Below are 27,278 nucleotides of genomic sequence, written 5' to 3'. Positions count from 1 at the left end.
TGCCCATTTCACTTTCCTACTTAATAAGCTCCAGTGGCTACCTATTACTCCAACGATCAGATATGTTGAACCCTGAAAAATGATCAAAGAGTCATAGAGGTATATAACTGCTGTTAAATCTCAAGGGGAAAAAATTACCAAACTGCTCATAGAAGTAATCACTACAATTGTTAACTCTGAAAAAATAAAATAAAATAAAATCAATGCACTAACAGTGATTACAAGCAAAAAGCTTTCTTTATTTCAAAAAACATAGTAAACTAGACATGGGTGGGTGGGGTCCTCCTCTAGGAGGAGACTCACTGGCAGTAAGGTCAATCCTTGATACATATATTAGTGGCTACACAGTGAGACAAGGAGGGGTAACAGCAACAATGAAGCAAGTTTGATTCTTAGCAGGACTTCATGACTGGGACACAAGTAGAACTGTAAGTATTTGTTCAAGGTCAGAGACCATCTGGGGCTGGTGTGAAACAATTTTGGGATTTTGCTGCAGCAGAGTTATCCAGAGCATGAATACAAAGGATTGTTGTTATGACAGGGCAAAGATTGTTTATCGGGTCTTAGCTCTGGAAAACAGGGTTTCTTCTAATAGTGGGGGGGGGGGAAGAGTAAAAAGAGAGAGGTGAAAAAGTATTTTTAATTAGAAAAAAATTTTTTTTTTATTTTTTAAAGAGAGAGAGGTGGTCTTGGCATGGCGATCCAAATATAAACTCCTCTATTTAGCATTTAAAGCACTCTGTGACCTAGTCCTCAAGCTATTTTTCTGGCCTTAATACACATTAATCCACTTGACTTCCCAGCTATCTTCAAGATGCCACAATCATGATCCAGTTTCCACTTCTGAACCAGAATTCAGGCTCCCACTCTTTTCTCCTTCCTGTATTCTGTTCTAAGAAAATAGCTTGTTATTGTTATACTTTAATTTCATAAGTAAGTTTTCTTCTGTTTCTCTCATTAGTATGGACACTTAGTTACCACATAATTACTCTTTTAGAGAGACCTTTACTGGTCTCTCCAAATTGAAATGGATAAAGGAAATATCCTGATTGAATTTCCTGCCAAGGCAAGGCTTGGGATCCCCCTCTTAGGGCTAACCCTCTACTCTGATACAGAAACTTTCCCAGCACTAGCCTACTGCATCTGATGGATCCAAGACCTCCAAAATGAGAAGATTCACAAGATCATCTGCATACCTGGACTTGTCTATCTTGAGACTGAATTCAATTTACTCTAGAAAGAAAACATGAAGTGTAAAAAACAACTAATATTTCACTCAAGTGTTCCCAATTGAGTCCCCTTGTTCTGCCTACCAATGGACATCCTCTACATATCTCTTCCACACTCACTCCTCAGTCAGAAGTCCAGTAAAAGAGTCATTTGCCACTTGATGGAGTTGAAAGATGAGAGCTCCAGGGGTAGAGTCATTCACTTTTAAAGATCCACTGAGTCAACAATTCTTCCTACTCAGTGACCAATAAGGAGGTTACTCTGCCACTTCAAAGTCCTTCATCCATTAGTCACACATGAACAGGGGCTAGGGCTGGCATCAAAGTGTCAAATCACTCAGCAAGCATATCTAGTTAGCTGGAGTCAAGGAGAACAGCTTTGTGTGAGCTTTGTTGAGATCATCTATAAATGATCTCATTTGCTTCTTCCTCACTATTGAATAAGTAGTACTAAGTACCTCACTTTATTTTATTTTAATTTTTTAGGTTATGCATGTACATTCATGTCTTATGTATTTCCATATGAGTCATGTTGGGAGAGAAAAATCAGAACAAAAGAGGGAAACCACAAGGAAAAAAAAGCTAGGGGGGGAAAAGGGTGAAAATAGTATGTGTCAATCCACATTCAGTCTCCATAGTTTTCTCTCTGGGAATATGGGTGAAGTTTTCCATCTAAAATTTATTGGAATTGTCTTGAATCACTGAATTGCTAAGATCATCTATCATAATTGATCATCACATAATCTTGTTGCTGTGTATAATGGTTTTTCTGGTTCTGCTTGCTTCACTCAGCATCAGTTCATGTAAATCTTTAATCATATAAATCTGGAAATCTGGAAATATTTATAGGCTTTTCTAAAATCATCCTGCTCATCATTTTTAAAGAACAATATTATTCCATTACTTTCATATACCATAACTTTTTCAGCCATTCCTCAACTGATGGTGATCCACTCATTTTCCAATTCTATGTCACCACAGAAAGAGCTGCTGCAAACATTTTTGCTCATGTGGGAGGCAACCCCCATTTTATAGACTTGTAACATAGGAACTAAACTCAGGGAGGTTGTATGACATGCCCAAAGTTATATAGCTAGGAAGTGATGGTTAAGACTTAAACTTCTACAATCCCAGAATGAGCACTGGCTCTGCAACACCATAGCAATCTCAGCAAAGGCATGGCCATGGGACCATAGCATCACAGATTTAGAGCTGGAAGAGATGTTAGAGATCATTTAGTCTAACACCTTCTTTTTACATATGAGGAAACTGAGGTCCTGAAAAGCAGTGATGTTTTGGTGGTAGTAAGTAAAGGAATCAGGATTTTAATCCAAGCTCCTTGACTTCAAATTCACTTCTGAAAATGAGAATGAAGTGCTGGAGGACCTCCTGTCTGGCTGTGAGGGCATGTCACAGGGAATAAAGGGAGGTAAAACTGGGACCAGATTATAGAGGTTTTTAAAGGCCAGGAAGACAAGTTTGAATTACCAAAGCAGCTGGTGGGAGTGGGGGTGGAAGAATAGGATGCCAGCTGAAAAGCTTGAAATTCCTCCCTGTCCTGCCCCTCATGCCATTCTGCTCCCCAACAGATGAAAAGCCCAGTAGCTGTCTGGTATGGTTTCCAAATGTCTGAAGCAGCAGTGTCTGGTGGAGGAACTCAGTTTCTTCCTTCTTAGCCCCTGAGTCATCATTTCTCCAGAGTACAACAGGACTCACAGCCCTATCAGAGAGCTAAAAGCCAGGGCTTCAGCTGCTGGGTCAGTGGAGAGAAAGAAGGGCTATTGAAGGCTGAGCAGCCCAGCACAGTGCTTGATATACAGTAAATAGATGCAGATATCCTGAGTGTTTGGCGGACTCAGGCTTCCTGAGATAAGGAGGGAGCTGTTTTCTCCCATGATGCGGCAGTCCAGAATCTGTTCTTGGTTTGGTATCAACACCACTGATGCCATCACTCCTCAGCCCATGCCATCCATAATGGATGACCAGCTTTGACCTTACATGAATTGTCTGGATTCATTTTTGAGAGAACCCAGGATAGCCATGTCACCTGGCACTCCATAGACAGCAATGCTTCTGCCCCCTGGTGGAAGCCTCTAAAATTCCAAGTGACAGATAAGATCTAAAGACCCTAGAGGGTTGACTACCCAGCCCGTGGCTCTCTGAAGTCAGAACTGTGATTTTCACCAAGTTTGGAACTGCCCACGTGTTTAATTGAGCATTTGCTCTGCACAGAACTGATGTCTTCTCTTTCAGCTTTTAGGGTAGCTTTAGATATTTTGTGAGAAGAATTAGATTCTTCCTGTCCATGAATAGCTAAAAAAAAAAAAAGGCAGATATACTTCTGGATAATCATTATTAAAAATCAGAAAAAAGAGAGAAGACTTCCCAGTATGGAAAGCAAACAAAGAAGTTCCCTATATTGTTGAGTGGACCCCATGTAGCTTTCTTGTGAGATGTCATAGATAAGAGTCGCACAGGATGAGTTGCAATCATCATATCAGCAAATCATAGATCCATTGGCAAGGTGAAGTTTGAAACACAAAATATCAGATAAAATGTAAGCTTTCATTTTCTATTTGTGCAACTCCTCCTTTATGATCTGTATTCTGCCCTTTTCTAGGAACATCCATATCACTTAACAAATAACTCCATAGATCATTATATACTTCAACAACAATACTATATGATGATCAATTCTGATGGACATGGCCCTCTTCAACAATGAGATGAGCCAAATCAGTTCCAATAGAGCAGTAATGAATTGAACCAGCTACACCCAGTGAAAGAACTCTGGGAAATGACTATGAACTACTATATAGAATTCCCAATCCCTCTATTTTTGTCTGCCTGTATTTTTTATTTCCTTCACAGGCTAATGGTACACTATTTCAAAGTTCGATTCTTTTTGTACAAGAAAATAACTGTTTGGACATATATACATATATTTTATTTAATTTATACTTTAACATATGTAACATGTATTGGTCAACCTGCCATCTGGGGGAAGGGGTGGGGGGAAGGAGGGGGAAAAATGGAACAAAAGGTTTTGCAATTGTCAATGCTGTAAAATTACCCATGCATATATCTTATAAATAAAAAGCTATAATAAAAAAAATTAACTCCATAGAACCCAGATGTCCCAATCCCAAATCCCATCTTTCTACCTCCCCATAAACTCTCCTGCATCTGATTTACTGGGGCACCATTTACCTTCAGCATATTCATTCAACCTAAGGCTCTGCAAAGATGAATACTTATTTACTCTACTTAGATGAAGAAATTGACTAATTAGATTTTATCTAATTTCTAAGAGCCTACTGAGGTATCAAGTGGGGAGTGATTGCCGATTTTTTTTTATTTTAGACTTAAACAGAAAAAGAAAAAAAATTATCATGTACACAGCAGAACATGAAAGAAAATTGAAAATATAAAGCAATAAATTTCCATTTCAAAAAAGCCTATATAATAAATACTGCACCTTGTATTCAGAGCTGTCCATCTTTTCTTTTCTTTACTTCCTTGTGGGTTTTCTTTTGTTTTCTGCTGTGTACTTTTTAATTTTATTCTTTTCTTCACCTTCTCTTTCCCTTCCTCCCCTAAGAAAACTATAATAATTAAGTGCTGCCATATACTTATAATGTATATGTACAGATATACTTTATATACACATATATGTATATACATACCTATATGGATAGATAGATAGATAGATAGATAGATAGATAGATAGATATTTCTAATCATACACATACAGTAAATAGATACAGACACCCAGGTGTTTGGTGGACTCAGGAAAACAAGCCTGTGAAGATAAGGAAGGAGTTGCTTTTTTACATTCATATGCATTTATATAAGACCATACAATGCCTGGCCTCTGTTTCTCTGAAGGTGGGTAACATTATGTTTCCATATTTTTCTAAATCCACTATCTCATCATTTCCTATACCTATATCACAACAATATTCCAACTTTATACTGTCCAGTTATTTTAAATAGTCTTAAACAATATTGGTTAATATGGTAGATATAAAAATAGTTTCCTTGTTTTTCTCCTTTCATTGGTGATTCCCTATAGATAATATTGTAGGCAGAAGAGGAAGAAGAGAGGAGGGGGAAAGCCAGGTTCTATGCTAAGCACTTTATAAACTATTTGACCCTCACAACAAGTCTGGTAATTAGATGCTAATATTTATTCCCATTTTACAGATGAAGAAATTGAAGTAGATAGAAGTTGTGACTTTTTCCAGTCACACAGCTACTAAGAATCTGAGGCTGAATTTGAACTCAAGTTTTCCTGATTCCAGATCAGACACGCTTTCCATTTTACCAACTAGCTGAGCAATTGATCTCTCTCTGAATGAATCTGAGGGTTACTTAATGATGTGACTCCTTGGCTTGTATCACCAACTAAGGAGCTTTATTTAGTTGTTCATCTTAGAATTTCCTCCAAACTCTAGGCATCTCTTATCTCCATATTTTTGCACAGGATGTCTCTCATTCTTAGAATCAAGGCAACACAGAAGCTGTACCAGGTATATCTGGACTCACCTTAATGTCTCAAAAATATTAATATTTTTCATCTCTTTTTCAACGTTTATATTTGGGGGGCAAGGCAATTAGCGTTAAGTGATTTGCTCAGGGTCACATAGGCAGGATTAAATGTCTAAGGCTGAATTTAAACTCAGGTCCTCCTGATTTCAGGGCCAATGCTCTATTCACCGCACCATCTGGCTGCCCCAAAGTTTATATTTTTAAATAAAATTTTGTCGGGGCAGCTGCATGGCACAGTGGATAGCATGCCAGACCTGAAATCAGGAGGACCTGAATTCAAATCCAGCCTCAGATACTTCATACTTTCTAGCTATGTGACCTTGGGCAAGTCATTTAACCTCAATTGCCTTAGCCAAAAAATTTAATAATAAAGTTTTGTCATTGTTTTTTTAATTATCTTTGTTCTCATAATCTCTCTGATGAATAAAAATATTATCATTATAACTGAATTTTCACTCAACATTTATTTCCCTTTAAAAAAAGATTCACTGAGGACAACACCTTAATAAAATGTGCTTCATCTACTTTTGCTGGAATGTACTTGCTCCTTAATTCCACTTCTTAGAATCCCTAGCCTCCTTTAAGAATCAACTCAAAAACCTTCTCTGATTTTGAAAGTTGAGGCATTCTCTGTGTATATATACATATATATGTGTATATATATATATATATATATATATATATATATTAGAATATAGAATGTACTATTGTGAGTGCCTTACTGGTAGAATGTAAGCTGCTTGAGGACAGGGACTATTTTTGGAAAATTTTGTCTTTGTATTGATACCAGGCCTTGTGTAATGATGCCTGGAACCTTGTAGATCCTTCATAAATACTTGTTTATATTGAATCAGAACCATATAAATGGGAACAGATCTAAATGAATCTTAAGATGCTCATGCTGAAGGCAATATTTTCACTGGGGTCTTAATTTTGTTGGACAGGACTGTTCCCTCCCAGCTGTTCTGTAACATGATCCATTGATGTGGAAACACCACCCAAAATAGCAGCACTGGCCTTTGTGGCTGCTGGTTTGCATTTCAGACTACAGGATCTCCCCTTCAATCACTGCATACCTCTATCAGGCATTGTTTTGGCTTAAATTTCCCCTGATCTTTAAGTGTGTGACTCTCTGGCTCCACCATAATTTCAAAAGAAACGCTCAATGATAATTTTTTTATTGCCAAATTTCTGGGCTCTTGAGACTCTTGGTCATTGCCAGGACTCTCAGGAGGGACATGTTTGGATATTCCTGATAAGATCCAGAATAGATTCCGAAGTATTGTGGCAAAACTGTTGGAAGTGGACTAAGGAGCTGGTTTGAGTTTTGACTTAATAGACAGGTCATTTTTTTCTCTTCTAAATCTCCTATAAAATGAGGTCATTGAGCATGATGATCTCTGAGGTTCCTGCCAGCTCTACATTTACAATCCAAGACTGAACTACAATAGAATGGTATAGTGGATAGATTTCAGAACTTAGAATCTAGGAAAATCTGGGTTCAACTTCTCCTTCAGGGATTTACTAGCTCTGTGACCATAGCAAAACAGTGGCCATTAGTTTCATCAATTATAAAATGGAGATAATAATAGCCCTTACTTTCTAGGGTTTTTTATGAAACTTAATGCATTATGTAAATGGTAACCACTACCAACATTATTATTATCATTTCTATGTTCTCCTAGGAGGAGAAAGAGGCAGTTAAGTGGTAAGTGGATATAGCACTATGTTTGGAGATAGGAAAACCTGAGTTCAAATCCTATATTAGATCTTTCCTAGTTGAATGACCTTCAACAAGTCATTTAACTTCTATACCTCAATTTCCTCTCTGTAAAATGGGGATAATAATAGCACCCACCTTCCAGGGTTATTGTAGGGATCAAATGAGATAATATTTATAAGATGCATATTTTAAAATGTCTACTGTTCAAGATGTCTGAAAGGCAATTGGAGATATAAAATAAGAGTTCAGTAGACAGATCAGGGCTAGATAAATAGATTTGAGAATCATCAGCATAGAAATGGTAATGAAATCCCTAGGAGCTGATAAGATCCCAAGTGAAGGAGTCTAAAGGAAGAAGAGAAGAGGGTCCAGGATAGAACTATGAAGGATCCCTACAGTTAGTGTGCATGCTGTGGGGGAGGATCCAGCAAAGGAGACTCAGAAAGAATAGATAGTACTCAGATAGGTAGAGGGAGAATCAGCAGAGAATAGTGTGCCAAAATAGTAGAGAGAAGAGAATATCGAGGAGGACAGGCAAAGGACAGCAGAGGACCACAATCTAAGTTTTAGGCACAGTAGTCTCCATGAGGAAGTAGTACACTTCCCAACCCTAGATGCCAATACCATTAGTAAAAGTCCCAGCTATTTATAGCTCTGACTTCTCACAGCTTTCCTTCATGTCTCTTTAAAATCTGAGATCACCAGAGTTTCAGTGTAACCACATATGGTTACATGCTTTCCCCTTTTCTTTTTTAATTTATGTCATTCACTATATTATCAAAATTTTGTGTTTGAGAGTTCCTCATCTCTCTACAATCTTTACTTTTCAGTTTTTAGGCTGTCCATTTAGCACAATGATGGAAGGCTAGTCAGTCAGTTAATAAACATTTATTAAGCACCTACTACATTTCAGACATAGTGTTAAGCACTAAGATTTCAAAGAAAGGAAAAATATAGCCCCTGCTTTTGAGGCACTCACAATCTAATGAACAAGACAACATGAAAATATATACATGATAACTTTGGAAATAAACAACAAAGGGAAGATACTAGAAGATTGATTGGATTGATGGATTGAGAAAGGCTTCATGTAGAAGAGAGAATTTTAGGTAGGGTTGGAAGGAAGTTAGGAAAGTCAGGAGGCAGAAATGAAAAGAGAAAGAATCCCAGACAGTCAATGAAAATGCTCAGAATCAGGAGATGAAATGTTTTGCCTTTTGAAGTAATGAACTTCCCAGCATTAAAAATGTTCAAGCCATCTGCATCCAGAAAAAAGAAAAAAGAACTAAGGGGATTGAATGTAAATCAACATATGCTATGTTCACTTCTTTTTTCTGTTTTTTTTTTAATCTCTCCCATGATTTCTCCCTTTTGCTCTGATTTTTTCTCTCCCAACATGATTCATAAAGCAATGTGTGTTAAAAATAAATTTTAAAAGAAAAGAAAAAAAAAAAGAAAATATCCAAGTCATCAATGGATGAACAAATGTCATCCATCCAGGTAGTAAGAGATATTCTATATTAAGTACAAGGTTAGACTAGGTTACTTTGGAAGTTTCCCCCACTCTGAAATCCTTTCTCCCCACCCCACCCCAATAGTGACAGGATTATCAGACTTGTGATTTCTTTGGGAAATCTTGATTGAGAAAACTTACTTTGCCCATGTAGGTCCACACCTGCTCTATCATTTATATTCTGAGAGTTCCTAAGGTACTGAAACATTAAAGTCACGTTCTTAGGCTAATTCAACTTGCATGGATGTCAGAGACAAGACTTGAATTTGAGTTCCTGCAGACTCTGAGACCCAGCTTTTTAGTGACTATCCCCATAATTTCCTCTACGAATAACAGAAATTAATTGGAGAAGAAAGCCACCCAAGGCCAAAGAAACGTGCTTAGGAAGGAGCAGATCTAGTTAATTCCAAAAAAGCCTCTTAGAGTTAGTGTCAGTGGGAAGTAAGAAGAGGATTCAAGATCTCCCATGGACTCGATAAGCAGAGCATAGGTTACTTTATGTTACTGAAAAGGAATCTTCACTGTAAGAGAAATTAAAAGTATCTCATAGCAATTGCACTAAGAACCTTCAAATTGAAGAAGGAGGAGGAGAAGGAAAAGATAGTGATAGGCTTAAACAATAGAAATGAATAAATGAGGGCACCTTGGTTGCCAGTCGCACCAAATTTTTCCCTAGTGGCATGGTGTTCTGAAGATAAACATGGACTTTCTCCCCTCTTTATGGTATTAGAACCAGAAATTTATAAGATCATAAATAAACCTGTAATTATAAGGATACTTGGAGATCATCTAGTCTAAACCCCTAATTTTATAAATGAGGAAACTGAGGGCTATAGAGTTTGCCAAAGGTCACACAGCTTGTAAGTAGCAAACTAGGGATTCAAACCTAGTTTGTTTGTTTGCCTACAAAAAAGTCTTTCAAAGCTATTTATCTGTAGAATATTATTCTTATTATATAATTATATATATTCTTATATTATTTATTATATAAATTATTCTCCTGGTTCTGTTCACTTCACCCTGCATCAGTTCATAATCATTTTATTATTTTTATAGTGTTGAAATGGACAAAAGACTGGCCCCCTCATCTCTGGGTCAAGGGGCCTCAGGCTCATAGGAAAATGTTGCTTAAACTAAATTAAGGGAAGTGTTATGTTCAAACTGGGCCCCATCCCCCAGTTCATGAGACCCTAAAAGTGTGTGTCTAACAAAGTCAGGACAACATTGCAAAACATGCCAACAGGTTCCTTTGTATGCTCACTCTCATCCAGACACTTCCCCACTGTAAACAAGAAACTGTGTCAGTGATTCCCAAAATTTGTAACCGCAAGGCTGTACAAGGATGTGGCAAATGGGCTTAAAAGTGTAACTCAGTAAAGGTTCGGGGCTGATCTCTACTAACCTGTCTAGTGGGGTCAGTCGCCGGCCAGCTAATAAATGATGCTTTAAATTGAATAATATAGTCAGAACTGTCTATCTCGTGTAAGTCCATTTCAGTGTAGTAGTTTTTCATTACATTTATGTACAATATAATTTGTTCAATCATTCTCCAATTTTTTCTAATTCTTCACTGCCACTAACAGAATTCAATATTCTTTCTTTTGGACTATGATAACTTCTTAATATAGTAGTTTTTAGAAAACAACTTCTTTTCAGACGTGGTCTCTGTATTCTAGAATGTATCATAATAACATATTTTTTAAAATGTGTCATCACTGTAAATAAAGGGGGGAAAAAGGGAAAACTAGATGTCTGTCATATGTCATTTTTTAGGCTTCCAAGAATGGTCATCACAAAAAGTTGTCTGTTGCAAGTATTAATAGAATTAGATAGGATCTGATCATTAGAGAGGACAGTGTTATGTGTTGTGTTGGATGCATGGCAAATTTCCAGAAATGGGAGCTCAAAATGCTTATGGCAAAAGCTTCATTTCTCTTTCTACCATTTCCCCAAAGGCAAGGACAGACCTATCAAGATGATTAATTCAACTGAAATTGCTTTCTTAAAGGTCACCAGTGAGCTAATTGCAAATCCAAATTTCTCATCCACTCACCCTGAACTTTCTCCAACACCTGACACAGTTGCTATCTTCCTCTTTCTAATTGCAATTTGGCTCATAGGATATGGAATTCTCCTTTTTCTCTTCATTCCCCTCCAACCAATTTCATCTCCTTCAATAACTCATCCTCCTACCTTTTCCTAGGCTCTATCCATGCTTTCTTTTATTGATACTCTTTTCTTACTCTTCTATAGTGAGGATAGCTATATTTCCCTCAGTTTCCTAGTAATATTTTTGAAGATTAGGTAGGTAGCACAGTGAATAAATCATTGGGCCTGGAATGAGAAAAATTCATCTTTTTGAGATCAAATCTGGCCTCAGACACTTATTACCTATAAGATTTTTGGCAAATCATTTCACTGTGTTCAGTTACTTTATCTGAAAAATGAGCTGGACAAGGAAATGGCAAACTACTCCAGTATTTTTGCCAAGAAAGCCCCAAATAGAGTCATGAAGAATGGACATAACTGGAAAAAATGACTAGAGTACTATAGTCTCAAGGCTCCATTCTGGCATATCCCTTCCTCACTAACCCCAGTGATTAACATCTTAGTTCCATTTAAACACTTAAGATCAATTAGTTTTTACAAAGAGATTATTTATTTTAAAGATATTTCAAAAAGATTAGTACAAATACAAAATTTTTCCCACAAATACCCAAAATGGGTACCTTCTCTCCTCTCTCACTTTGTCCATGCAAAGACTCAAACTTAGAGCAGTCTCTACATAGCACACACCCCAGTAAGTTCATATTCAAATGTGGCACAGCTTAGATATGATTCCCTGTCTCAGCTAGAGATCATTCCCATTGATGCTGGACTGTCTGACCATCAAAAAACCAGTATGAATTCCACTTCAAGACAAGTGGCTTCCTCTCCTGACCTTTCAGATCTCACAAGATCATAATCATTTCCTATCTCCTTTGCTTAGAAGCAGGAAAGAATGAACACAACAGAGCTAAAAGTAATAGTGGGACACTGTTCATTCAGTTTCATGCTGGCACCTGGGAAAGGAAAGTTGCTCATCAGGACCAGCAAGTCAGGAAAGAGCCCCAAGAAACTGACTCTTTACTAAATCTGACACCTCATCAAATGGTTATTACAATGGAACCAGCTACCATGTCTTGCTCCAAAGTCTACATGAGGATTGTATCAGTCAAACATTCTGCACATGCTCATAAGGCTTGGGCTTATTGACCATCCTCTGTTATACTGTTTCCCTGCTTCTATAAATGTTTTACCATGATCTTTTTCTTACTCCCACTTCCCAATGATGTTCTTAGCCCTCTTTCCACTCAAAAGAGTCTTCCCTTGGAACAAAGAATACAGTTAAGTAAACCTAATAAGCATATTTACTTAGACCCAGGTAGGACCTGTTGTTCACCATCTGTCTAAAGGGAGGCATTTTACTGAAATTTTACCCTTGACAATATCAAATACTCTTACAATTTGAACTATCACTTTTGAGTGGGTAAATCCCAAATCTAACCCTCTAATCCCAAACTTTCTCCCTGCTATGCTACTTGAATGTCCTACTGGCATTCTAAACTCAAAATTCAATTTAAATTTGAATACTCTTTTCCCCAAAACCTACTCTACTTTCTTATTTGTCTATTACTATTTGGCATCAAAATTCAATTCGTTTTAACAAATATATATATTATCACATAATGGATAGAGGATCTAATAATTTTTCTATGTTAACTGAGTAAGATGTCCTAGGGGAAGTGCTCTCAATCCTTCAAAAATAATCTTAGGGATGAAGGGACCTGTTCCCCAGAAATTCTTCATTTTCTTCTTTTAAAATATTTTCTTGATATCTTTTGTTTTTACCATCATTAGAACCATCTCTCCTCATCCTTACATAAACACGAGGACAAACTCCTCCAGGTTGAACCTGTTTTTATAACAAAGGAAAACAATTAAGTAAAAATGTACATTATAATGACTATACATAACAGCATATTTTGTATTCTGCCCTATTAATCACCCATTTCTATTGTGAAGAAAGAAATGTTTCATTGCTTATTCTCCAATACCATCATTAGTTTTTCAATAATTCAGAATTTGGCGTCCTCTCTAAGCCTGATGGTTACCCATCCATGCCTTGCTCTACACATTTATTCCCAAAAGAACAATGACTGGGTAATATTCCAGGAGAATATCTCCAAGGCACATAAGACCTTAGGAATGCTTCACCTTCCTAGTCATCGCCTACTAGAACATCCTATTTCAGAGTCCTACATTTGCAGTTGAAAGACCTGTGTTTGAATTTTGTCTCAGAAATTTATCAACTGTCTGAGCTAGGGCCTCAGTTTCTTCATCTGTAAATTTAAAGCATTTGAATTCAAGACATTCTAAAATCTTTTTAAACTCTACATTGATTTATCATTTTCCCTCAGACCCTAGTCCACATCTTTCCTGAGTCCCATTCTCCATCTGTACCTGGCCAGTATAAGTGATCTACAATATGCCATTTCTCTTTTCAGACCTTATGGAATAATATACTGTATATCATAGCAGATCCCATTTTAGGAAATTCTATTCTTGATTTTTTCAATGAGATTTGTTGGGGTGACCTGGTCTTCAGAATGCAATGCTCATAATAAGAAGCTTCAAGGCCTGGGGAAAAGTTTATTGGCTTTTGAATCAGGAGCTTAATAGTCCTTCCATACAAGTTTCCCAGAGATTTACTGCCTGCTTAATTCCAGGCAGTTCATATTTTTCTGTGTCAATTTTCTTTTCTCTAAAATGGAGGATAATGGTAACATCTATTTCATGGGGTTGCCTGTCTTAAAGCTTTTCTTTGAATGTTGTCTCCTTTATTAGATTGAGGAGAGGGGTATTTGTGTATGTGTGTGGATGTGTTTATGACATTTGAGGAGGAAAAAATCAATGGCTTTTTTAGCTCAAGTAATCATCCAAGTGCCCCCTTTTTCTCCCTGTACCTTGTTCTGAGATCTCAGGAGCCTGAATGTGGGTGACTGTTTCAGTCCCAGGGAAGTGCTTTTCAGCCAAACTTAGAACAAAAATCACAATTCAGGGTCTGAACTCTACCTAGCAACAAGATTAACGGCTGATTTTGCAATCTGGTATTTTTATCCCCAGGCCAGGAGCTGGTGAGAAATGTGGAAGCCTCTTCACACTGACAAAAAACTTCGTTGCCTCTCTGCTCCCCACTCCACCTGCCACTGCAGCAGGTATCCACCCCCTATCTCTGACCTTCTCTTGACCTTCTCTTTCCATCATCAGCAAGCTTCCAATCTTTGCTTTCCTAGCTATCTGCCCATCTCACTAGCAATCCACTATTTTTGTGTTCTCAGAATCTCCCAGGATAGTACTAGAAGGAATGTTTAATCCTAACCTTTCATTTTATAAGTGACTTCTGGAACCTCAAGAATGTAAGTAATAGCCCAGGATTGCACAGCTAATACGTTGTACCTCCCATGTGGAATTTGAACCCATGTTTTCTGAATTAAGTACTGCAAACATTGCTTTAAAATCTGCATAGCACATTATCTCATTTATCATTACAACAAATCTGAGAATTGTGTCATTATTATTATTAATCTCATTTTATAGGTGAGGAAATTGAAGCAGATGGAGATTAAGTGACACAGAGACAGTGAATATCTGAGGTCAAATTTAAACTCAGGTTGTCCTACTTCAAATCTAACAACCTCTCCACTGAGCCACCTAGCTGCCTCTAAAAAACGAGCTAATGCTAGAACTCAAGTCTTTTCCTAAACGAGTGTCCTCTATACATGAACAGCTTTCCTTCCAGATCTATCATTGGTGAGTTGTGCATGAGGGCACGGGGCCACAAGGTGGTGCCAGAGTGCAGAGAGCTCAGCCTGAAGTCAGGAAGACTCATCTTCCTGAGTTTGAATCCAGCCTCAGTCTCTTCCTAGCGGTGTGACCCTGAGCAAATCCCTTCACTTTCTCAGTTTTCCTCATGTTTGCCTCAGTTTTCTCATGTGTAAAATGAGCAGGAGAAGAAAATGGCAAACTACTCTAGTAACTTTGTCAAGAAAACCCTAAATGAGGTCACTAAGAGTCAGACAACTGTAACAACATGGTATGGTTTCTTACTGGAAGAATAATTCATTTTCCTCTTTTTCTTTCTATTCTCTTTTGTTTCCTTCTTTCTTTTGTGCTTCCTTTCTTCTTTTCTCTCTTTCTTTTTTCCCTTCTTTCTGTCTTTCATTCTACTTCTTTTGTTCATTCCTTCCATATTCTTTATATCCTCTTTTATATGTTCTCATTTCCTTTTTTGTTTCATTAAAAACCCAATCACAATTTTAAAATTTTTATTTAATTACCATCACCTAGAAGGTAGCAAAGCATTATCACATGAATTTTCAAGGAACCTAGAAAGACTGAAATTAATCAACCAATAAATTAATGTTTACAGTTTCCATGGGTGCACAGAATGCATTCATTTTTAATTAATTTTTAGATAAGTTATTGAAATTGACCGATGTGACATTGCTAGGAGCAGCTCATCAGTGTAGTGGATAGAGTTCCCTGAATTCCAGTCTGGCTCCAGATAATTACTAGCTGCTGGCCCTTGGCAAGTTACTTACTCTCTGTTTACCTCAGTTTCCTCATCTGTAATATGAGGGTATTAATAATTAATAGGCTTATAGTGAGAATCAAATGAGATAAGTGCCTAGTATATAAATGCTAGCTATTATTACTAAAAATAATTTTGCCACTATAAATATTAAAACTAAGATTTCACCTCGTCCAATCCCCTCTTTTTTATAGATAAAGATGCTAAGATCCAGAGAAGTCATACACCAGATTAGTGACAGAGGCACAGACTTATTCCAGAGCTTTTGATCTGCTACATAGTCACTTAATAACCATACAGTGATAAGTTTATATGCTCATCCAAGACTGAATGCTTTGAACGTAGTAATTCATAACTATCAATGAAATTGATGCCCAATAATTGGAAAATGTCTGACAATAGTATTATGTGAATATAATAGTGTATTATTGTACCCCAATAAAATTACAAATATAGGGAATTTAAATAAACTTAGTTTTATAGATTTGGAACTAGAAGGGACTACAAAGTTTATTTAGTTCAACTCTTTTTTATTTTAGAAGTGAAAAAACTGAAACTCAGAGAGGTCAAGTATTTTCCTGAGGTCACACAGGTATTGTGTGATACTATGAAGCCAAACCTGAATTCTTACAGGGGAAGACTTTGAACTTACGCAGAGGAAGGAAAGTAGAACCAAGAGAATACTATATCAAATGATGAGAGCAATATAAATGATTTTTTTAAGTGCCAAAAAGCAAACTTTAAAATGTGAATAAGTGATTTTGGTACTGAAGAACTGATAAGGAAATACATTTTCTTCCTTTCAGTGATCAAATGTCTTCTACAATTAACATATGGGATTGCTAGTCAGTTAGCTTTACTTAAATATTTTTCTTTGTTATAAGAAGGGATTTGGAGATGGCAGTATCAAAACCAAAGGCAACTATAAAACTGATAAATATTTCTAAATTTGATATTTTATTTTTTCCCAATTACATGTAAAATTTCTTTTCAACATTTTTATTATAAGACTGTTAAATATTTTTAAATGTAATATTTTATTTTTCTTGATTACATGCAAAATATATTTTCAACATTTTTTTTTAATTTTGAGATCCAAATTCTTTCCCCTCCTTTTCCTTTCTCCCAATTTTATCTCTTGCTCCACATAACCCCCAGAAATAGAAAGCTCAGAGATAAAGGCAGCTATGGCATGATGAACTGAGCACTGAACTTGGTTAAAGTCAGGAAAAAGCCAGTTTCAAATATCCTCTGATGCTGTCTTAGGATCACAGATTTAGGTCTAAAATGGTCATTAGAGGTTATTTAGTTTACCTTTCTCATATGACAGGTGGGAAAACTAAATCCAGGGAGTTTCAATTGCTCATCCAAGACCACACTCAGTTAGAAAGTGACTGCGCTGGGATTCAAGTCCCAGTTCTGGGAGTATAAATCCAGTGCTCTTTCCACTAGACCATTGTGTGACTTTGGATTGGTCAAGTAATCACTTTAAGCCTCCATTTTCTCATTTCTAAATTGGGGAAAAGAAGGGTGCTATAGTGCATCCCTTAGAGGATCATTGTAAAGGTCAAATAATATATATATATCTTGTCATCCTTCTAACTCTTCCAACAAACAGGGGCTTCAAAGACCCCGGACCAGCAAAACTTAACATCAACTTAACCAGTAACCTGCATCTACTTATAGGTCTCAAATTAGGCTCAATTCCTCTTTAAAGTCCCTATAGTGAAGTCCTGAAAATCGAGTCAGAAGTTGGAGTAGAGAAGCACTCAGCTGAGCTCCCCAAATCCCCCTCTAAACAACTTTAAAATAATGCCTCAGGTTGAATTCTGGAATGGCAGAGCAAACACAAGATCAGAGTGAGTTATTCTTCCAGCCTGAGACAATATAGCTGGTAGAAAGGAGAGATCTGTACATGGGGGAGCCCATATGGGTGAAATGTTGGAGCTAGAGATGGGGTTAACAGAAGGAGCAACAAGCTTTGGGGGCTCTGAAGCCAGAGACAGTAAGTGTCAAGGTCCAGGCTAGCTCCTCTGAAGGGTTCAGAATAAGTGCTTATCAGGATAAGCAAAAGTTCTTGCCCCATGTTATGGGTGCCAATTTGTAAAGTTCTGTTGCCTCCAGAGACTGCCGATTGATCTCTGGGAGGAGATCTGCTGTCTCAATTCAATCCCTCCACCAGACTCTTCTTCCTGTAGAGAGCCACCAACTCTGACCTAGAGCAGAGACTCCTCTTCCTTGCTCAATGTTGCTTCTTTTATCCTCCCAGAGAATGGGCGTGGAATAACTCAGGGGCTTCTGGGAAAAAATACTTCAACCAATGAACTTGCTCCTCTTAAGCATGTAAGCTCCTCCCCAGAAATTCAAAGGGGTAAAACTCTCCTTAAAGGCTGGAACTAGAGAATTGTTAAGTACCGACTTAGCACTTAGTAAGAACCTAATACCTCATTATCTCATTAGCACTTAGTAAAAACTTAACAAGTAAGGAGATCTAGAAAACTGTCAGACAAGACAGTACCAGTAATGGGCCCAAGATCAAACACTGTTTGACAACTCCAATACCTATAGTCATTTCTGGGTCAGAGTTCAAGGGAAGAATGGAATACTTCAGGTGAAGAGAGAATGAAAGCCTTGAGGATCAGTATTACTTCCCACCTGGAGGGTTCAGGGACCCTGAAGAACAGTATCATTTCTGTTCTCAAGGGAGGAAGGACCCTGAAAAATAATACAGATTGCAATCCTAATGGATCAGGGCCCTTCTTGGGTAAGAACCAGAATATAGACCAAGAGAGCAGTGACCACACTTCTCCCCAGATTACACCACCCTAGAAATACTGAAAATATTCAAAACTCCAGAATCACCACGGAAAACAGCAGTGAGAAAAAGAAGAATATGGATCCTTCTACCCATGCCAGAAACAGAATCCAACATTAATATAAAGCTCCAAATAAAGAAATAGGAGGAAAAAATAATTAAACAACAGAAAAAGAACTTAATCATAAAAATATACTATAGTGACAGGTAAGATTAAGACACAAACTCAGAAGAAAACAATGAGGTCAAAATAGCTACAAGCAAAGCCCCAAAGTGGAACATAGGCATTAAAGGGAATAACATCCAATTTTTAAAGGAAATTTAAAATAAATTATAAGAGGAAATAGACAGTAAAACTAGATTAGTGGGGTATCTCAATGTTCCCCTCTCAGAGTTAGATAAATATAATTATAAAATAAATAAGAACGAAGTCAAGTTGATAAAAAGAATCTTTAAAAAATTAGATATGGTGTTGTGCCACAGTTCTCTTTTATTGTTCTGACTCAGTTTCCCTAAATTGTTCTGCCTCAATTTCCCTCATTGGTCCTGCCTCAGTTTCCTTAAGTGTTCTGCCTCAATCCCCTTAGTTGCAAACCCACCCCGCCTCTGGTTCATTGAGACTGGTATAACTCAGAGGTTATAAATTGTCAATGTGTAAACTTAAAAAGGGGAGTCCAGACTTTCTGGCTCTAGCCAGATACTTTCTTAACTCCCAGTTTGTTAGACTTTATGGTCCTACCTGCCGCCCCCCCCCCAACCTGTCAGAACTGAATTAATGGTTCCTGCCTGCAGATTCCCACTCACCAGAGTTTGGACTACACCGCCCAGCCTTTGTTTAGCTATAAATATGTCATTGAGAATTCACGTTCACTGCTGGATGCTGGACTCTTAGAGATGATAGTCTCATTCAGCCCTGAGACCAAACTATGGATCCATTTGGTCCCAGTAAATCTCTCCCTTTCAAATAAAATGTTAAAAACTCTCTAATCTCTATCTTGCCTCAGTTCTCTGGCATTACAATGGTAGATATTTTCAGGAGAAAAATGAATGGGAAGAAAAAGGTATATGAATATCTTCATAAAAACTGACCATGTATGAAGGTATGAAAATCTCACAATCAAGTGTAGAAAAGCAAAAATATTAATTGCACTTTTTTCAGATCACAATGTAATAAAAATTACATTTATTAAATGACCATGAAAGCAAAGATTAAAAGTTAATTGGAAACAAAGTAATCTAATTCTAAAGAGTGACAGTCAAATAACAAATCATAGAAATAATAATTGTGTTAATAGCTTGACAATGAGACAGCATTCCAAAATCTAAGGGATGCCACTAAAGCAGTATTTAATCTATGAAAATCTATGTCTCTAAATGCATATATAAACAAAAGAGAGAAAGAGATTATAAAGGAATGGGCATGCAACTAAAAAAAAAGAAAAGAAGAAGGGAAAAAAATAAATTAAAATTCTCTTATTAAATACCAAAACAGAAATCCTCAAAATCAAAAGAGAGATTAGTAAAATTTAAAGAAAACAATTGAAATAATAACTAAAACTAGGAACTGATTTTATTTAAACATTCAATAAAATAGACAAACCATTAGCTAATTTGATTTTTAAAAGAAAGAAGAAAACCAAATTATTAGTATTAGAAATGAAAATAGTAAATGCACAACCAATAAAGATGAAATTATTAGGAGTTACTTTACACAATTATATGTCAGTCAAAAAACCAAAGTGAAATGGATGAATACCTATAAAATACAATAAACTACCCAAAAAAGGAAATAAAATACCCAAATAATCCTATCTTAGAAAAAGAAATCAAACAACCATCAATAAGCTCCCTAAGACAAAATTCCCAGGATCCAATGGATTCACAAGTAAATTCTATCAAACATTAAAGAGACAATTAATACAAATACTATATAAATGACTTGAAAATATAGGTAAATTCACTTAACCCTGATTGCCTCAACTACATATATATATATATATATATATATATATATATATATATATATATATATATATATATATACATATATATAAAGAAGGACTCTTATCAAATTTCTTTTATGACACAAATATGTTTTGGGGTTTGTTTTGTTTTTTTTTTTGTTTTGTTTTTTTTTGCTGAGACAATTGGGATTAAGTGACTTGCCCAGGGTCACACAGCCAGGAAGTGTAAGTATATGAGATCAGATTTGAACTCAGGTTCACCTGACTTCAGGGCTGGTGCTCTAGCCACTATACCAACTAGATGCTCCACAACTATGGTTTTGATATCTAAACCAGGGAGTACAAAAACAGAGAAATAAAAGTGTAGAATAATTTCCTTCATGAATGTCAAAGTAGCTATTTTAAATAAGATACTAACAAGAAAACATGTCAAAGCAACTATTCTAAATAAGATTTTAACAAGGAAAATTTTCAGTAATATATCGCGAAGATAATTCATTATGATGAGGTAATATTTATACAAGGAATGCAGGGTTATTCAATATTAGGGAAACTACCAACATAATTGTTGATGTCAGTGACAATAACAACAAAAATCATATGATTATATCTATAGATGCAGAAAAATCCTGTGACAAAACAACATCCATTCCTATTAAAAACACTAGAAAACATAAGAATCAATGGTATTTTGATTAAAATGATTAGTATCTAACTAAAACCAAGAACAAGCACTAGTTGTAACAGATGTATTAACTTAAGCCTTCCCAATAAGATAAGGAATTTTAAGATTAAGATTAAGTGATTTGTACTTAATCACACAATTAATAAGCATTTGAGGCCAGATTTGAACTCAGGAAGATCAGTCTTCCTGACTCCAGGCCTGGCATTCTATCCATTGTGCCACCTAAGTCATCAGTATGTCTATTATACTACCAACAAAACCCAACAGCTAGAAAAATTCCATTTAAAAATAACTGTAAAAGATATAAAATATTTGATTGTTTATCTGCCAAGAAAAACTCACAGATTATATGAACATAATTACAAAACACTTCACACAAATAAAGATAGATCTAAACTGGAGAAATATTAATTGCTCATGGATAGGCTGAGCCCATATAAAATAAAAAGAATAGTCCTACCTAAGTTAATTTTTTTCATTCAGTGCCATACCAATCAAACCAAAATTTTTGTTGCTATATTTCTTAGATCTATGTAATAATTATTTATATAGATCTAAGAAATATAGCAACAAAAATTTTCTGGAAGAACAAAAGATTAAGAATATCAAGGGAATCAATGGAGAAAAATGTAGTCTAGCAGTTCTAGATCTTGAATTATATTACAAAGCAATAATCAACTAAGCAATCCAGTACTGTCTAAAAACTAGACTGTTGGATCAGTGGAATATATTAGATATACAATACACAGAAGTAAAACTGTAGAAATCTAATGCTTGATAAACCCAAAGATCCATCTCTCTGGAGTAAGAACTCAATATTTGATAAAATTGCTGGGAAAACTGGAATGCAATTTGGTAGAAACTAGGCATGGACTAGCATCTTACACTATATACCAAGATAAGGTCAAAATGGATACAAGGGTGATACACTAAGTAAATGAGAAGAACATGAAAAATGTACCTACTAGATCTATGGATAAGAAAAAGTTTATGGGGGCAGCTAGGTGACGCAGTGGACAGAGCACCAGCCCTGAATTCAGGAGGACCAGAGTTCAAATCTGATCTTAGACACTTAACACTTCCTAGCTGTGTGACCCTGGGCAAGTCATTTAACCCCAGCCTTAACCCAGAAAAAAAAAAGTTTATGAATAAACAAGAGATAAAAAAGATCATGAAAAGTAAAATAGACAATTTTGGTTACAAGAAATTTAAAAGGTTTTGTATAAATAAAACCAATGCAATCAAAATTGGCAGAAAAACAAGGAACTGAGGTGGGGGGAGAAGAAGGGCAATTTACAGCAAACTTCTCTGAGAAGGCTTCATTTCTTACGTATACAGAGAGCCAAATTTATAAAAAATTATATAACTTATAAAGATTTAGAAAAATAAGAGTTATTCAGAAGTTAATAGTTAATGAACAGGCAGTTTTCAGAAGGCAAAATCAAGGTTATCAATAGCCACTACAATAAATCACCACTGATTAGAGAAATGCAAATTAAAACAATGCTAAGATAAACTTCATACTTACCAGATTTGCTAACATGACAGAAAAGAAAAATGACAAATATTGAAGGGGATGTGGAAAAATAATAACACTAATGTATTTTTGGTAGAGTTGTGAATTTGTCCAACCATTCTAGAGAACAATTTGAAACAATGCCCAAAGGGCTATAAAAGTCTGCCTAATCTTTGATCTAATAATACCACTACTAGATCTGTATCCAAATGAAATTAAAGAAAAAGGAAAATTATTTATAGCAGCTCTTTTTTGTGGTGGTAAAGAATTGGAAATTAAGGGGAAGCCCATCATTTGGAGAATGGCAGGAGAAATTGTGTTCTATGACTGTGATAAAATTCTATTATACTATAAGAAATGACAAGCCAAATGGTTTTAGAGAAAACTGGGAAGACCTATATAAACTCATACAAAGTGAAGTGAGCAGAACCAGAACACTGTATATAGTAACAGCATTTTTGCAAGGATATTTAGCAACTCTGAAAAAAATGAATTCTGAAGGACTTATAATAAAAAAAAATTGTTTCCAGAAAGAGAACTGATGAACTCTTAATGCAGATTGAACATACTTTTTAAAACTTTATTTTTAATGTTTTAGTTTGCTTGTGTGTGTGGTTTTTTTTGCAGCATGGAAATGTGTTTTGCATCTCATATATATAATAGAAATTAAAGTGTTTGCTTTTTTAAGGAGAGGGAAGGGACAGGAGGGAGGGAAAGAATTTGGATTTCAAATTATTATTTTTTTACATGTAATTGGGAAATATTCAATAAAATAATTAAATTTTTTTAAAAATCACAACATTCCTCATGTTGCTCACCAGTAAGGGGAAGACTAAATTAGTGGAGATTAGTGTCTACCTAAGAAACCAAAATATTTCCTATGGAATAATTATTTCCTGGGCCCTTCCTATTAGCTCTCCTTTCCCCTAAGCTATAGCTCGTCCCTGCTTCACCATCCCATTCCTACCCCAATACTAGCATCCACCCACCTCCACCCCTACCATGCCACCCTATGTCTTGCCTATCTAGCAACCCACCCCACAACCCTGCCCCCAGCTCAGCTGTTGGGTGAAGTCACTGTCAGAAAAGTTGCTCCTGCTGTGAAAGCTATTTCTGACTGTGGCTCCTTGGCCAGGGCATTCCTTCTTTCCTTCCTGGGGGGAAGGGAGAATCACTTTCTTGCCCTTGAACACCTCTCCTTGGACAATTTTTCCTGTGCCTTGGGGCCCTCAGTCTGGATGAATTCCAGGGGTCTCTCCCAGTGGTCCTTGGAGAAGGAGGAGGTCTCATACAGTCTGGCTCATTGATAAGATGTCTTACTTAGCATGCTTCTCCACATAGGACCAGGGAAAAAGGAGCCATAGGTCTAGCCTTTCACCTTTGCAGCAAAGCAAAGTAAGAGACTCAGGAGCAAAGAATAGATTATCCCTCCCTGCTGGTGCATGATAACCCAGGAGCTATCCATCCAACCAACCAACAAATGTCTCTTAAGTATGTCGTATGCATAAAGGAATACATGGACTTAGAGGGTATAGTTTTTAGCTTCATGAAACTTAATAACAATAATAAAAACTCATCTTTATATAGCACCTGGGAGCTTACAAAACATTTAACCTTTCTAGTATTCTTGTTCCTTATTTATAAAAGAGGAATTGGACTTAGTAGGCTCTTAATCCCTTCTACTTCTAATCTATGCTCCTATTACCTGCTTTCCACTCTATTACAGAGTTTTCTCAAATTCATAAGGGAAGAGAAGAGCTTTCCATGAATAACTGTTCATTAGAATAGCACAAGAAAGTTCCAAAAGAGAGTAGCAAAGAGAAAGCTTCCAGATAATGTTTTTATCTGCCCCTGGGGGAAAAAAAAGGCAAATAGATCACATTTCATTATACCAAAGGGAACATTTAGAGCAATGTCTTAGAGGGGGAAGGAATCTAGGGCATGTTCACATAAAGATTAGGAACTTCAATTTAACAAAGATTTTTTTTCCTTATTAGCTACTGTGCTAGGTCTTGGAGATAGAAAAACAAAAATGCAACAGTCCTTCCCTCAAGGAACTTGCATTCTAATAGGGATAGACAAAACATAAAAGGAAGTTGGAAAAAGAAAAGGAGAAAGAATTTGAAGGTAAATAAAGTACTGTGAAGGCTAGGGAGAAGTGAAGACTTGGTTAGCCTAAGCTTCCTCCTTAGAGGTCCTAGAAAAAAAATCAACTCAACCAAGTAAAGAAAGATGCCATGAGTTTCTTCTCCTCCTCCTCTTCTTCCTCTTCCTCTTCCTTCTTCTTCTCCTTATTATATTTAATCCAAAAGATATCATCTATTAATGAAGGCATTTATCAATGTTTTCTTTAAAAAAAAATTGTGGACTTACGCATTTCCATACCATAGTATATTAAAAAAAGATGGCACATGAGACTACAAATCTATTATGTAGAGTTTGCTATTCCTTTTAAATATCTAATAAAGTTTTTGTGTATTTTTTTCCCTTTTTTTCTTCCCTTACCCCTCAGACATGGCTATACATTAGACACAAATATATAATATATATAAAATCATTCTGTATATTCCTCTATCGTATCTTTCTCTGGACTCAGATAGTATCTTCATTCATAAATCTTTCCCAGTTAATTTGGATATTTATAAGTCAAAATGGCATTTGCTTAAATAATATAGTGAAATATATATAAATAATATGTTAAATAATATAAGCCAAATATATATAAATAATATAAGTCAAAAAAATTTGCTTAAATAATATTGCTGTTACTGTATATAATATGTTTCTAATATAAAAAATAGTCCAGGGTTAGAGTAAGCATCCAGGTGAAATTTCTTTTTTTTAATTTAATTAAAAAATTATTTAAATCAGCCAAAAGTCACCTTGGAACTTTTTTATTTCCCATCTCCTCAACTGAGAATATATATATATATATAAAACACCTATTACAAACTTTCACAGACAATGGAAACAAAATAAATTTCCATATTGGCCATGTCCAAAATTGTTTTTTAGTTTGATGCTGGATTTTGAATTCCTCACTTTTTTATGAGGAGGTGGGTAGCATATTTCAGCCTTACTCCTTTAGAACTCTGGCTGGTCATTACACTGTTAAGAGTTCAGTAAAAGAATATTCCATTATATAACTTGTTCATCTATTGTCCAATCTGTGAGCACCCCTCAGATTTTTATTCTTTGCCACCTCAAAAAGAATTTTAACCTAAAGGGAAGCCTATAATTCTGCTAATTGCTAAAGCAATCCAAATTGCTAAGAATTGGCCCTTAGTAAAGGCAAAGTCTGCTTTATTCCTCACTTCCCATCAGGATAAAATTGACTGATTTTCTTTGCTTGTAGGTCAGAGAAGGTATCCATGAAACTTCTCTCTTCCCCAAAAAAGTTGTCTGTTGAATGAAAAGACTTCTCTCAATTTTTTTTCTCCTGAAAGGGATTTTTGTTCTCAACATTTATTAAATACATATTATCTATAAAACCTATAGGTAAATGATGACAAAGCTCTGACCTCAAGGAGCTTACAATCCAATCAAGATGCTGATGAGGAATAAAGTTGGGGGAGATCAAAACCTTGCCTTGAGAAAGAATAATTGAAGGAAGTGGAAATGTTTAGCTTCAAGGAGAAAAGTTGTTTGTAGATGTCTGATAAACTCATAATTAAAAAAAATTTTAAAGAAGAATAATTAGAGTCAGGGAGGGAGAGGAGTAGCTATTTTCAAAGGACTTAAAGACTCAGAAGCCCGGGATTCCTGACTTCAACACTTACTATTTGTTCTATGTAGATTCTAGCCATTATATTTCTTCTATTTACCTCACCTTGCTGTTTTTAGAAAAGCCCTTTGTAAAGCACTATACAAAAATATATGATCTATAATTCAATTATTTATAGGTGCTCCTATAAAAAGGGGATTTGATTTCTTCAATTCAGAGGGAATCCAGAGGGAAAAACTAGTATCAATAGGTATAAAATTCAGTGAAGCTGATTCTGACTAAATATAAGATAAAAGCACTAATAATTCATTGGAATTGGAATTATTGGAATTCCTTCTCCAAGCTCCCTTATTCCTATTGCATATACCTTTCTATCTTTCCAGTCATCCAGGTTCAAAACTTTATCTCTTTCACTAACTCAATTCCCCATAACCCATCCAATGCCAGATCTTGTCAATTCTACCTCCATAAACATTTTTATATGAATCTTTTCTCCACTCAGTCCCTGTCTTTGTAATAGCCTTCAATGATCTTTCACCTAACTCATTATTGGTCTCTTATATTCCAATCTCTCCTATATAAGCTACAGAACTAGTTGTCTCTAACCAGAAGCCTAACCTTGTCACTCCTTTGCTCAAGAATTTTTAATGGTTAATAATAATAAAAAAATAAGAATCTTTACTGGTTTCCAAGTAACTAAAGAATAAAATGTTAGCTGTTCCACTGGGCATTTGACAAGTCATTTGAAATCTGGTGCCAGACTACTTTTCACACACTATTCTAGACAAGTCTACTTTCTATTATTCAAACTCATCATCCCACCTTTTGCCTCTATCTTTGCACGGGTCATGTCATTCTTCTTACCTGGAAAGCAATCCCTTTTACTTCTTCAACTCTTTGGTTACCTTCAAGGCTCAGCTCAGG

Source organism: Sminthopsis crassicaudata, chromosome 2 (genome assembly GCF_048593235.1).
Source record: "Sminthopsis crassicaudata isolate SCR6 chromosome 2, ASM4859323v1, whole genome shotgun sequence".
NCBI classification, from domain to species: Eukaryota; Metazoa; Chordata; class Mammalia; order Dasyuromorphia; family Dasyuridae; genus Sminthopsis; species Sminthopsis crassicaudata.
The sequence above is the reverse complement of the archived record's forward strand: the minus strand, read 5'-3'. Positions refer to the sequence as shown.